This window comes from Lagopus muta, chromosome 13, assembly GCF_023343835.1.
Source record: "Lagopus muta isolate bLagMut1 chromosome 13, bLagMut1 primary, whole genome shotgun sequence".
NCBI classification, from domain to species: Eukaryota; Metazoa; Chordata; class Aves; order Galliformes; family Phasianidae; genus Lagopus; species Lagopus muta.
This window is the reverse complement of record NC_064445.1, coordinates 376528-387013: the sequence shown is the minus strand read 5'-3', so window position 1 is coordinate 387013 and position 10486 is coordinate 376528. Positions and strand designations below refer to the sequence as shown.

General features: G+C 46.0%; 1 long non-coding RNA gene across 1 annotated transcript; it reads right to left on the bottom strand.

Annotated features, from left to right (window-relative positions):
* Positions 1 to 872: 872 nt before the first annotated feature.
* On the bottom strand, positions 873 to 10125 carry LOC125699581 (uncharacterized). Its single transcript, XR_007379626.1, has 3 exons — positions 10094 to 10125; positions 6385 to 6525; positions 873 to 6239 (listed from the first exon to the last, which is right to left on the bottom strand). It is a non-coding gene; the product is annotated as an uncharacterized LOC125699581 (long non-coding RNA).
* Positions 10126 to 10486: the final 361 nt, after the last annotated feature.

Below are 10486 nucleotides of genomic sequence, written 5' to 3'. Positions count from 1 at the left end.
GAGTCTACAACAGAGATGTATGCAATCCGTTACCTAATCCTTATTCAACACACAGCAACTCAGCCATTATCAGAAACAGATTTGTGCACAAGAAGTGATCGCATCCAAGCAAGTCAGCTGTGTCAGAATGAGGCTGAAGGAATGAATTCTGTGGAGATATTCACTGATTATGGACTTCTCTTTTGAAAGAAAATTTACCTGTTTGATACCATCCACCACCACAGAGTGGAATAGCCTATTGCCACACTGGGGATATAATGGGAGTTAATCATAGAATCCAGAGCTAAACTCAGAACTGTTGGTACTTGAATTCCATTTGGCTCTGGCAAGTCCTGCACTGCCCTGCATGGAATTTCATTTCGAAATTATTATTTTTTCCACGGTTACTCAAGAAGTGAGACATAACTTCTTCACACAGAGAACTAAACTCTGGATGTGGTTCTTTTTAAACAGACATGTTATAGGAAAAATCATGCTGTTTCTATTTGGTAGTGCTTCAATTACCCCTCTGTCAGCACAGTTAATATCTTTGCTTATAAATTCATGCGTGGACTAATGAGAGAAAAGCAACACAGGCTGCACAGCAAGGGCGCAAGACACCTGGTGACTGAAGAGTGAGGAAAAGACACACGTGGTTTTGGCTGAGGTTTCCTTAAAATACCTCAGCTGTCCTATTTCTGCTGTGTCTGAAAATCGCATTCATGAGCCCAAGAGGTCCCTGACAGCTTAGCTGGAAACTCCTCGGCTTTCATTGTCATTCATGGAGTTTGTCAATAATGACTTAGCACACACCTCACCGCCAGGCTTACAGGAATGGGTTCACACTCCTTACCAAGCGCCCTACAGAGCACCAGACCCCCAGGGAAGAGTACCACAGTGATAGAAGATAAGGAACAGCATCGCAGAAAACAAGGCTAGGAGGGGTCTTGGCAACCAGAGAACCCTGTTTACCGCAGAGTTAATCACAGCTAACTGCTCCTGACAGACACACACCCAAACTTTCCTTAAACACAGGCCGTAATCGATACTCCACCGCCTTCCCAGGCAATCCATTCTAATGATTTCCTCGTTCTTTGCCAGTATTTTACTTACTGTTTCACTTTTAATCAATCTTCATGCAGTTTAAACACATCATTTCTTGCCCTACACAGCATGAACTCAACAAACAAAATATTCCCTCCCGTACAAAAGCATTTTACATGTTCTGTCTGAGGAGTTCTGTCTTTATAGGTTATGAAGACAGGTTCCAGGATCTCTGATCATGTGGCAGATGCCTATGACACGCTGCTGAACTTTTTGCCATACTGCCTGCAGTCTCTTCAGGCTGCTGATTGGAGAGTAGTCCCAACCAGATGTTTTGTCCTAGGATTTACCAAAACTTAGCTGAGCCACAAGATTACTTCACCTGCTCTGTGGGCAGTATTCCTCATTAAACATCATATTGTCAGTATCAAACAGTAGGTCTCTATTTTGTACTGGGCTTGTGCACCAATATAACTCTCCATCTGCCCCTGGCCAACCATTCATTCCCATCTCAGATCTCAGCACATCATTCCTCCTCCCATACTCTGTTTTTCCCTTTATGTCATCTCTGTACTGCATCCTACAGCTTTCCAATCATTCTTCCTATTTGTCAAGAGCATTAAGAACTCTAATAATGCCTTTTACCATCTGCCAGGCTTTCCAGTTTCTGCAGCTGCAGTTTTAATACATTTCTCATTTCATCCCACAGTACATTAAAGGACACATTGAACACAGCCAAGCCAAGAACAGAGAAACTGAATTCCCATCTGAAACATTTCACCAAAAATATTGATAAAGGTTTCCACGGAACTGGTTCCAAAGACTTCTGGGCCTGATGATTTCCTATCTTGCTTATGACCATATCATCATAACTCACTTTCAGCCACCCTTTCAACACATCACGTCTATTTAGCACACCATGACAGGAAATCCAACAGTTTTGATGTGACTGACTTTGAGCACCTTCATGTCAGCGGTGTTCTCTTCCATCATCTTCCAGTGCTCCCACTCCCTCTCCACTCTTTCTGTATTTACATACAGCAAAGCCTTCATGGAACTGTGGGTGATACTACAAAACTCTCAAAAATCAGAGCAAAACGTAGAATCAAATTACAGCCAAGAAGATTATAGGGTTGGAGGGAATGGTGGGTTTTTTGTAATCGTTGTTGCTGCTGTGCCTGTTTCAAATTAGAAGGAACCATTTTCAGGAAGCGTGGTGTCAGCTGAGCAAACAGCACAGATCTACTGCAGCTAGAGAGAAGAGCAGGCAGGAGCGCACTGCAGAATGGGGAACGGTGGATTCGTTCTGTCTGATTGCCGCACACAAAACTTCGACGTGCCAAACTCCTACCTTGTACCAACATCAGGAATGTACTCTGACTGCTGATGAACCCAGAACTTTGTCATGCACAAAAGCACACCACAGGCAGTGTTGTAACCATGGTTCGACTTTTGGAGCTCTCAGATTCTTACTTAACCATGAAATATGATCTCTTTGAAATGCTGTTTTGTTTCTACAGTATTTGTACATCGTCCAAAAACTAAAGAAATGTTTGTTTGCAGACGAGGGCAGCGACCATTTATGGACATTCTCCTGGCCTCGCTGTGTTAGCTGGAGCTGGTCAGATCTGCTCTCCCAGATCAGCACTGAAGCACTGCATAACCCAACATGTCGTGTTCAGGGAACAGCATTTGTGTGACCCCATCTGCCAACAGAGCTGTGGAACTCCTAGCTTGTGAGTGAGGCTGAGCAGCTGGGATAGTGCTGACTTCAGGCAGCACTGCTGCTTGCAAAATTCTGGCGTTTCTGTAGCCTTTCAGGACAGGTCACAGAGGAAACAATGCCACCACTTACACTACAATAGCAGAAGGTAAGAAGGTACAATTTCAGCTTTCTGCTCTCAGGAAACATCTACAAAAATAAGATATCACAAAAGCTCATTTCGTCGCTAGCATCTGCAGTGGCGATTCTGTCATCAGAAATGAAAGATGAAGCAGAGTGAGACAAAGCCCAGGTCTGAATCCTACATAAATCTCAAGAAGTGCTGCATAGTTGGAGGGGCCCCTTCTCACCACAGAGAGATGTGCAACTCCTTCAGCCAGGGCAGCACCCTGGGCTCTGTGGGCCAACAGAGCATGGAGGGCAGAAGCTCACAGTCCTCCAACAACCCCTGCCAAACCACAGCAGATATCTACATGCTTCTCATGGAGAGGCAAAAGGGATGGTAAACCTTGGAAAAAAAGCTGAAATCCAGATCATTTTCAGATAACACTTTGTAATATTTGTAGATCTAGAGGAAAGTTCCATGGCTCAGCTGCACAGCACACAGCTTGCTGGCAGTGCCCCACCCTCAGCTCTGTGCCAGGCACCCCTCTGGGAACACCACACTCTATCTGAACATCACTTTGGGTGCCACAATAAGAAGGAAGCCCACACCCAGCAGAGTTACATCAGCAGTGGACGTGCACCAATAAGTGCCACTAAAAGTAAAGGTCGAGATTGTTGCAGGTGAGTATTATGGCTATGTGCTGTCTCTGCTTTTTCCTTCTGGAAGCAATGAGCAAAGCATTTGTGCAGGTAATGCCACCTTCCTGCTTTTGTTCTGAAATGGCAACTGAATGCATTGCAATGCAAATTTGCAAATTGAATGCAAATATGGAGCACAAATATTGCTCCATCGAGGGGAAAACATTATGGTTGTAGAGAATTCAAAAAATAAGTGGAGATTAAACGGCCATTAAGTCTCAAGTGTTGGTTTTAATAGCACTACGTCACAAATATTCTTGCATAGTGATGCACTGTCTTTCACCACAGATTCTAAGTGCAGACTGTGGGACTGCTCAAGAGTAACAGAGCAGGAGGCCAGAATTCTGAAAGACCTGAGAGAATTGTGCAGAAGAACTGAAGGAAAAAAATAAAGTAAAGCTTTAGGACTATTTGTTCCACTGTTAGCAAATGGAGAAACCTCAGAGGAGGGCATAGGTACAACTCCGAACTGAAATGAGGGATGTTAGGACTAGGGAATATCTGTCAGAAGAGGAGCTCTGCATTGCATCTGGATGTTCCCACACGATCAGTATAAAGTCTTTGCTGATGGTCTTAGCTTCATTCAAGTTCAATCTGTGCTGTTTATCCCAGCCTCACACATTTATTCACAGCCTCCATGTCCCTATGCCTGCTTATCCCTGTGCTGCAGTGACTCACGGCCGATGCTCAGCATCAGTGACACAAAGGGCTGCACTCAGTGCCCTCCTGATGAGCACCGAACACCCAGAGCACCGTGAGGAGGAGCAGCTCACCACAGGGTGGAGGGGAATGGGACAAACACCTGCTGCTGGGAGCAGTGCTGCAGCACAAGGGCTCAGTGGCTGTGGCCCCCAAACACCTGTGTGAGCTCTGCCAGCCCCAGCCATGAGAGAACACACCTGTCCTGCATTGCACAGGGCAGGGATCACTCGGTCAGCCAGGCATAACTGCCAGGCATTGCAAACACAAATGGAAACCATTCCTTCCTCGGCTGCAGAGAAGCCCTTTTCTGCCTCCCCATGATGGGAATCCATTTTACACAAGGCGGAGCAGAAATTGCAACTGTTTCATCAGAACTGCCATCAGACACAAACCCCAGTGCAACAGGAACAGCAATATTGTAACAGCTCGGGCTGCTGCAAGCCCTGCGGATCGCCCAATACAGAGCAGCAAGTGCCCAGACAGACTTCATTATAACAGCATTTCAGCCAGATTAATGCAAAATACAAGTGTTCTTGCAAGGACACGCTGCTGTATGCTGGCAAACTTCCCCGTTGTCTTCTCCGGGGTGTAGCAGCACTGAGACAGAGGTTCAACAAAACCTCAGAATGATTTCACTTTCCTGAAAGAATAAACCCTGGAAGGCACTGCTGGATTGTCACCTCCTGTCAAAAGCTGCTGAAGAAAGTGGATCTGAGCTGCTTTACTGAATGTACCCATCTGATCAAAGCAGCACAGTGCAGGCAAAAAGGACTCCTGCCTGCAGAGCTTGCTTCTGGTTTAAAATCAGCCCCCAATCCATTTATTAACAGCGACAGTGAGATTTCCATTTCTCAGGAGGCCACATGGTCCCACTGCCATTGTTTCACTCCTTCGATGCAGAGAGGTGGGAGCTGCTGTGCAGCTGTATTCACTGCCCATCAAAGACGTTCAGAGCTCTTCTCTTGCCAGGATTTTCATTCCTCCTTCATCGTCCTCCTCCCATCCTCGCTGCTATGATTCAGCTTCACACTGCCTGGGAGCCACCAACACACCACCAAGGAGTGACAGCCAGGCTGCAGTCCAGGCTCCAGGTGCAAGGAGAGCTCCCGGGCTGCAGGCATGCACTGCACAGAGCACAGCATCCTCACCGTGCAGGCCCTGCAGGAGGGTGCTGCTGGAGCAGGCACAGCCTGCCTCTGCCAGCTCCTCAGGAGGTCTCACAGCCTCCCATCAGCTCCTTCCTGCACAGATGTCTTCTTTCCAGGATGGAAAGATGCCATTCTCAGAGGCTAAGATGCCTTCACCGTGGTGCTGGTGCCTGGTTTCATTGTTAGCACATGGTTTCCTGGCTTGCTCATACTGAGTTTTCCTTCAGTGTCAGTGGAGAGTTCACTCTACCTTCTGGTTTTGCTTTAATTTGACTTCTTTGGTGTCCTTCCCAAAGGTTTGGGATTCCTGCCCAGCACACAGATCTGTTGCATTTGCCATGGTCCTACACTAATGCCTTAGCACAATTAATAGCACAGACCTACAGAACTGTCCTCCTCATGAGCCATATTTCTGCCTCTTTCCTCCCCTGTGCCGATGGGTGTGCTGGCACAGCACTGAAGGAACAATGCAGTTCAGGTTAGGACAACCAAAGCACACCAGTGGGGTCTCAGCACAAATCTTCCACTTCTCTAAAAAGCTTCTCTTCTACCTCAAACAGCATTCAGTGATGACTTTTAGAAGCCAGCACAGGACGCTGGAATTGAGGAATTGCATACAGCTTCTCACCTTTGTTTTTCAGAACTTCCTCTGCCTCCCATGGGCCCAAACCACCTCCAGGTGGCTCCGAGGGGTCACTGCAGAACACTGCAGCATTTATTGCTGTCCTGCTCAGCTCCATGAAATTGTCTGCAGCCCTTCTGCTGCTGCTGGAGGGGAGCGCTTCGAACTCCAGGTTCAAATCCATTGCATACATGTGTGTGCAGTGCCACTGGAAGGCCTAGCAGAGAAAAATAATTGTTTACTTGTTAGAGTTTGTGGTATTTGAGATCAATACAAAGGCTTCAGCTGTAGGTTTAAAAAAAAAAAAAAAGGCAGTTCCACATTCCATTTCCTTGACTACTTTGTCATGTGTTGGAATTTACTTGGAAACTAGAGAAGCAAATCAGCAAGGAAGCCCTCCTGCTTTTCTCTTTTTTGGTCCAGTTCTTCTCTTTCCTACTTAATTGTAACACAACCTTCTGTTAACATCTTCTCTTCTATGACTGACATCTAACTGGTTTAATCTGAAATGGAAAACCAGAAAGGGAGCGTTAGAGTCATAGAATCATAGATTCCAATTCTCCCTTTCTGGTTCTAATTTCTACTGGTTGTACATTTCAGTTTCATTCTGTTGTAGCCTATAGTCTGAAGTCAGGCTGTTACCCATGACTTACATGCATTGCCCACTTACAATCCAGCTACAGAGCATGACAAAGATCAGTTTTTGGAAATAAGCAATTATTTCACTTTGCTATTTCCCCAGTCACACAGGAGTGTGAGAGGTGTTCTCCTCTGAGTGATAAGCCATCCTGCACACAACTCTCTAAAATGGTGGAAATCCCAATTTAAATCTGCTTACATTTGGAAAGAGCCATTATACCAAAAAATAGTAATTATGGTAACAGCCATGCTTGGGATGCCAGTAACCAAAGCTCCCAATAAAGCTAATGAAGGAGCTGGCAGCCGCTCACCTCAGCTGAAGGGAAGATATTCTTATACATCTCTATGTAACAACAGCATGAATAAATAAAATAATAATAAAAAGCCATCGCCAAAGATGAAATGCTGCTCTGCGTGCCCTGAGCAAGAGCAAACAGCAGTGAAATCAGACACAGTCAGAGGAAGCCGGCTGCCCACGCTGTGTGGTGTTGCAGCTTTGGCTTTCTGTTGGAAGCAATTGGAGAGCCTGAGAGTTCACTGGACACCTGATGTGAGGAGAGAACAGAAATGGCTCCTCAGGCCAAGGAGCTGGCTGGAAAAGTGCACTTGGAATCTTCTAGCTCTTGCTGCCCTTCACAGTGTTTACAGAAGCCAAACTTTTAGCACCTGTAAGCAGTAAGGAATGAGCTGAGGAAAGATTTGACTTCCATCATCATTTTTCACCTCTTAACAGAAAGAATTCTGTAAGCCTTCAAGTATTGCCAGGGACCAAGAGGCAGCGCTGTCCGATGGCAAGCTGTCTTCTGAGCACCACCACCTGATTTCTTCACTGGTGTTCATTCCACACTCCCAAAATCCTGATATGCACTGGTGCCAAACCCACCCACGTTATCAAGTTCTTTTCTCTTTTTCCATGCCCTTGGTTCCCTTCCATTCTCCTAATCATGGCCCTGGCAGCTGCACTCGAGGCAGCTGGGAGCTGACACAGCCAACAAGCCAAGCAGAATAGATGCATCTGAGCTCACACCACATCCTCCCCTTCCTGACAATATTACTTGAGGTCTCTCTCATCATCACCACTGATTGCACAAAGCTCTGCTGTTCAGCCACACCTGAGTGAAAGGAAGAGTGGTTGGAAAGGGACGGGGAGACTTACTAAATAGGAGTGAGGAAAGAGAAGCAATATAATTCTACAGAACCCTTTTAGGGAACCAGGTTAAGAGATGTTGACAGACAGCAGCTGTTACATTCTAAGCAAAGTAATGCTGGCATTTAGCAAATCAAAAACAAACACGATGCTCTGAAACATCAAGAGACAACAGCTAAAAAATGTCCCTTATTCAAATATTTGAGAAGAGCACTGTGGAGTTACAGAGTATTTCTGCTGGGCTGCAGCCACCCTGCACTACGAGCTGCGCATCGTGGGTTAATGACGACTCTTCGGGGGCTGGCAGCAATGCATGAGTGCAAACCCAACTGAAATCTGAGTTCCACGTTCCCCTCTCCTTACAGCAACCATTGCCTTTTCCTGCTGAACATTTAGCTCATCTTTCTGTACAAAACAACTTGTGATGTTGAGTAAGAATACGCTTTGGGCTTTTTATTAGCATCTAATTGCTACCAGAACATGACCTTGCTTGGCTGGCTTGTTCCTTTCTGAATGGGGCTAATTATGTAACTGCAGCCCCGGGGACTTCTCTCTAGCTGTAGGATACCAAGATAACTGAAACGAAATCTGGGGAATGGTAAGTAAATGGAAACAAAAGGATAACCAGTGTTTCTGTGTTGTTTGTTCACGTTTTGTTTTTAATTAGATCTGAGGTAAGACTCATCACCTACTGAAAGGCCAGAGGAGGATATTTTAGAGATTGATACCTCATCAGTGCCAGCCTGTGAATAGCAAGAAGAAATACGGGTACAATATTTACTGTCTGTAGAGTTTTAATGAGCAAATAGAGAAGCATAGCATCTTTGCCTTCTATGTCTGAGAGAGCAATTCCAATGGCGACTAATTGTTAGCAGAAACAAATAGCTGCTATTATTCAAAATAACTTTGTGAGGTACAAGATGTGCAATTTCCATGCAGGCAGACTTTTTTTGTTTCAAAATGTTACTGTCAGACGTGTCTTCATAGTAAGCCGTTGACTCAGTATTTCTGTATTCGAGACTAATTGATTTCTGGAGGAAGAAGTGAAACAGAAAACTGCTGTAGAACCAATCTGTTATGCACTCACCAGGAAGCCAATAGATCCTTGTTTTATCATTCAAATAAGGAATTATCTCAGCAAGGGGAAAGATTTCTTTCCCCCCAGGTATTTAAATGGTGGAAGCAAACCAGCTCACCCAGCACCCTTAAGCAGGGCTGAGTGCTGGGTTAGGTCCCCAGGTTTATTAAGTGCCCTCGAACATCAACACGGAGAGAAAGAGAGTGAAAGGCTGCAGAGCCACCAAAGCTGGAAGTGGAACCTCTCTGACTCAGCTTTACAGCATGCCCAGACAGGCGAGTCTTACTTTGGTGGTAAGGATGGGTCTACAAATCCTCCCCCTCCTCTGCATTTCTTTTTTGTTTTTGTTTTTCTCCTCTGATACGCAGAGCTTGGATTAGCACTTCAGTCACACAGCAACTGTCTTCAAGAGAAAGGAGTTCCCTCAACTAAGCTTTCTAGACAACTTCTGCAGCCAAGTGATGTCCTGCAAAACAAAGCTGTCAGAGGCAGTGCAGGAAAGGGCTGCAGCCTGCCAGGCACCGACACTGCGCCCAGCTCTGCTTTGCCCTCTCTCTGGGGTGACCCCTTCCTTCCACAATCTGCTCACTGCTGCCTCTCGGACAGAGCTGCTGCTTCATGGCCACTGGAAGCTCTGAGTACTCAGTTCCTCTGAACAGCCAGGGCTGAGATCTTAGCTGCACTGAGGAATCGCTGGGTCAAAGGTAAAGGTACAGCTCCAGTCTTTTTGATCAGTGAAACAGCCAAGCTGGCATGAGCCCCGGCACAGGGCGTGACGTGGGATCTGGAGTTCAGTCTATTGTGAGCTTCTAACGTGGCATGTGGGCACATACGAGTTGCCTCCATGCTTTGATCATCTCTGCTTATTGGAAAACAAGATCATCTGATACTGCCCTGCTGAAATTCTTGGAACCACAGATATTGAGCTCTTTAGTAAAGGGTCAGCAAGGTTAACGTGTAAGCTTTGGCCAGCAGAATTTATCTTCAGTAGGAGAATCTCACAAGTTCCAAGTCCCTTACAGACATTAGAGATACACACTCATTTTCTGGCAAGTGCAAGAGTGCTCCTCTGACTTTGCTCCGGCATCTCATAGCGTGATGAAAAGCACAGCGACAGCAGAGCACCAAAATCCCAGACTGCAGCAAGTGAGGACTTCCTCAAATGCAACAGCTGTGGGCACAGAAACAGAGAGATGAAGCTGCTTACCTTCAGAAAGCCCCAGGTAGAGAGAGGTCTCAGCAAAACACCCTCACCACTGCTGACAACCCTTAAATGAGGTCTGTGCAGGGGTGGATCCTGGCTCCATCCCTTCCATCACTCAGTGCATTGCATGCACCTGAGCTCCCCTGGGCTGGCCCTGCCTTCCCACCAGGTGCTCCATCACTGCCTCAGGTCATGACTCAGCATTTCTGCTACACATCTGCTCATTGCTGTACCCTACAGTAAAGTAAGGAGTGTAACACGCTATAGCTGTTTTTTGAGAATGCTTTGGGACAGAAGTATGCATTGAAAAACATGGAAATGATTTTGGAAATGAGCTGATACACTGCAGGTGTATTTAACCACATCAGCTGTCAGAACGCATGTCTAAAGCAACAC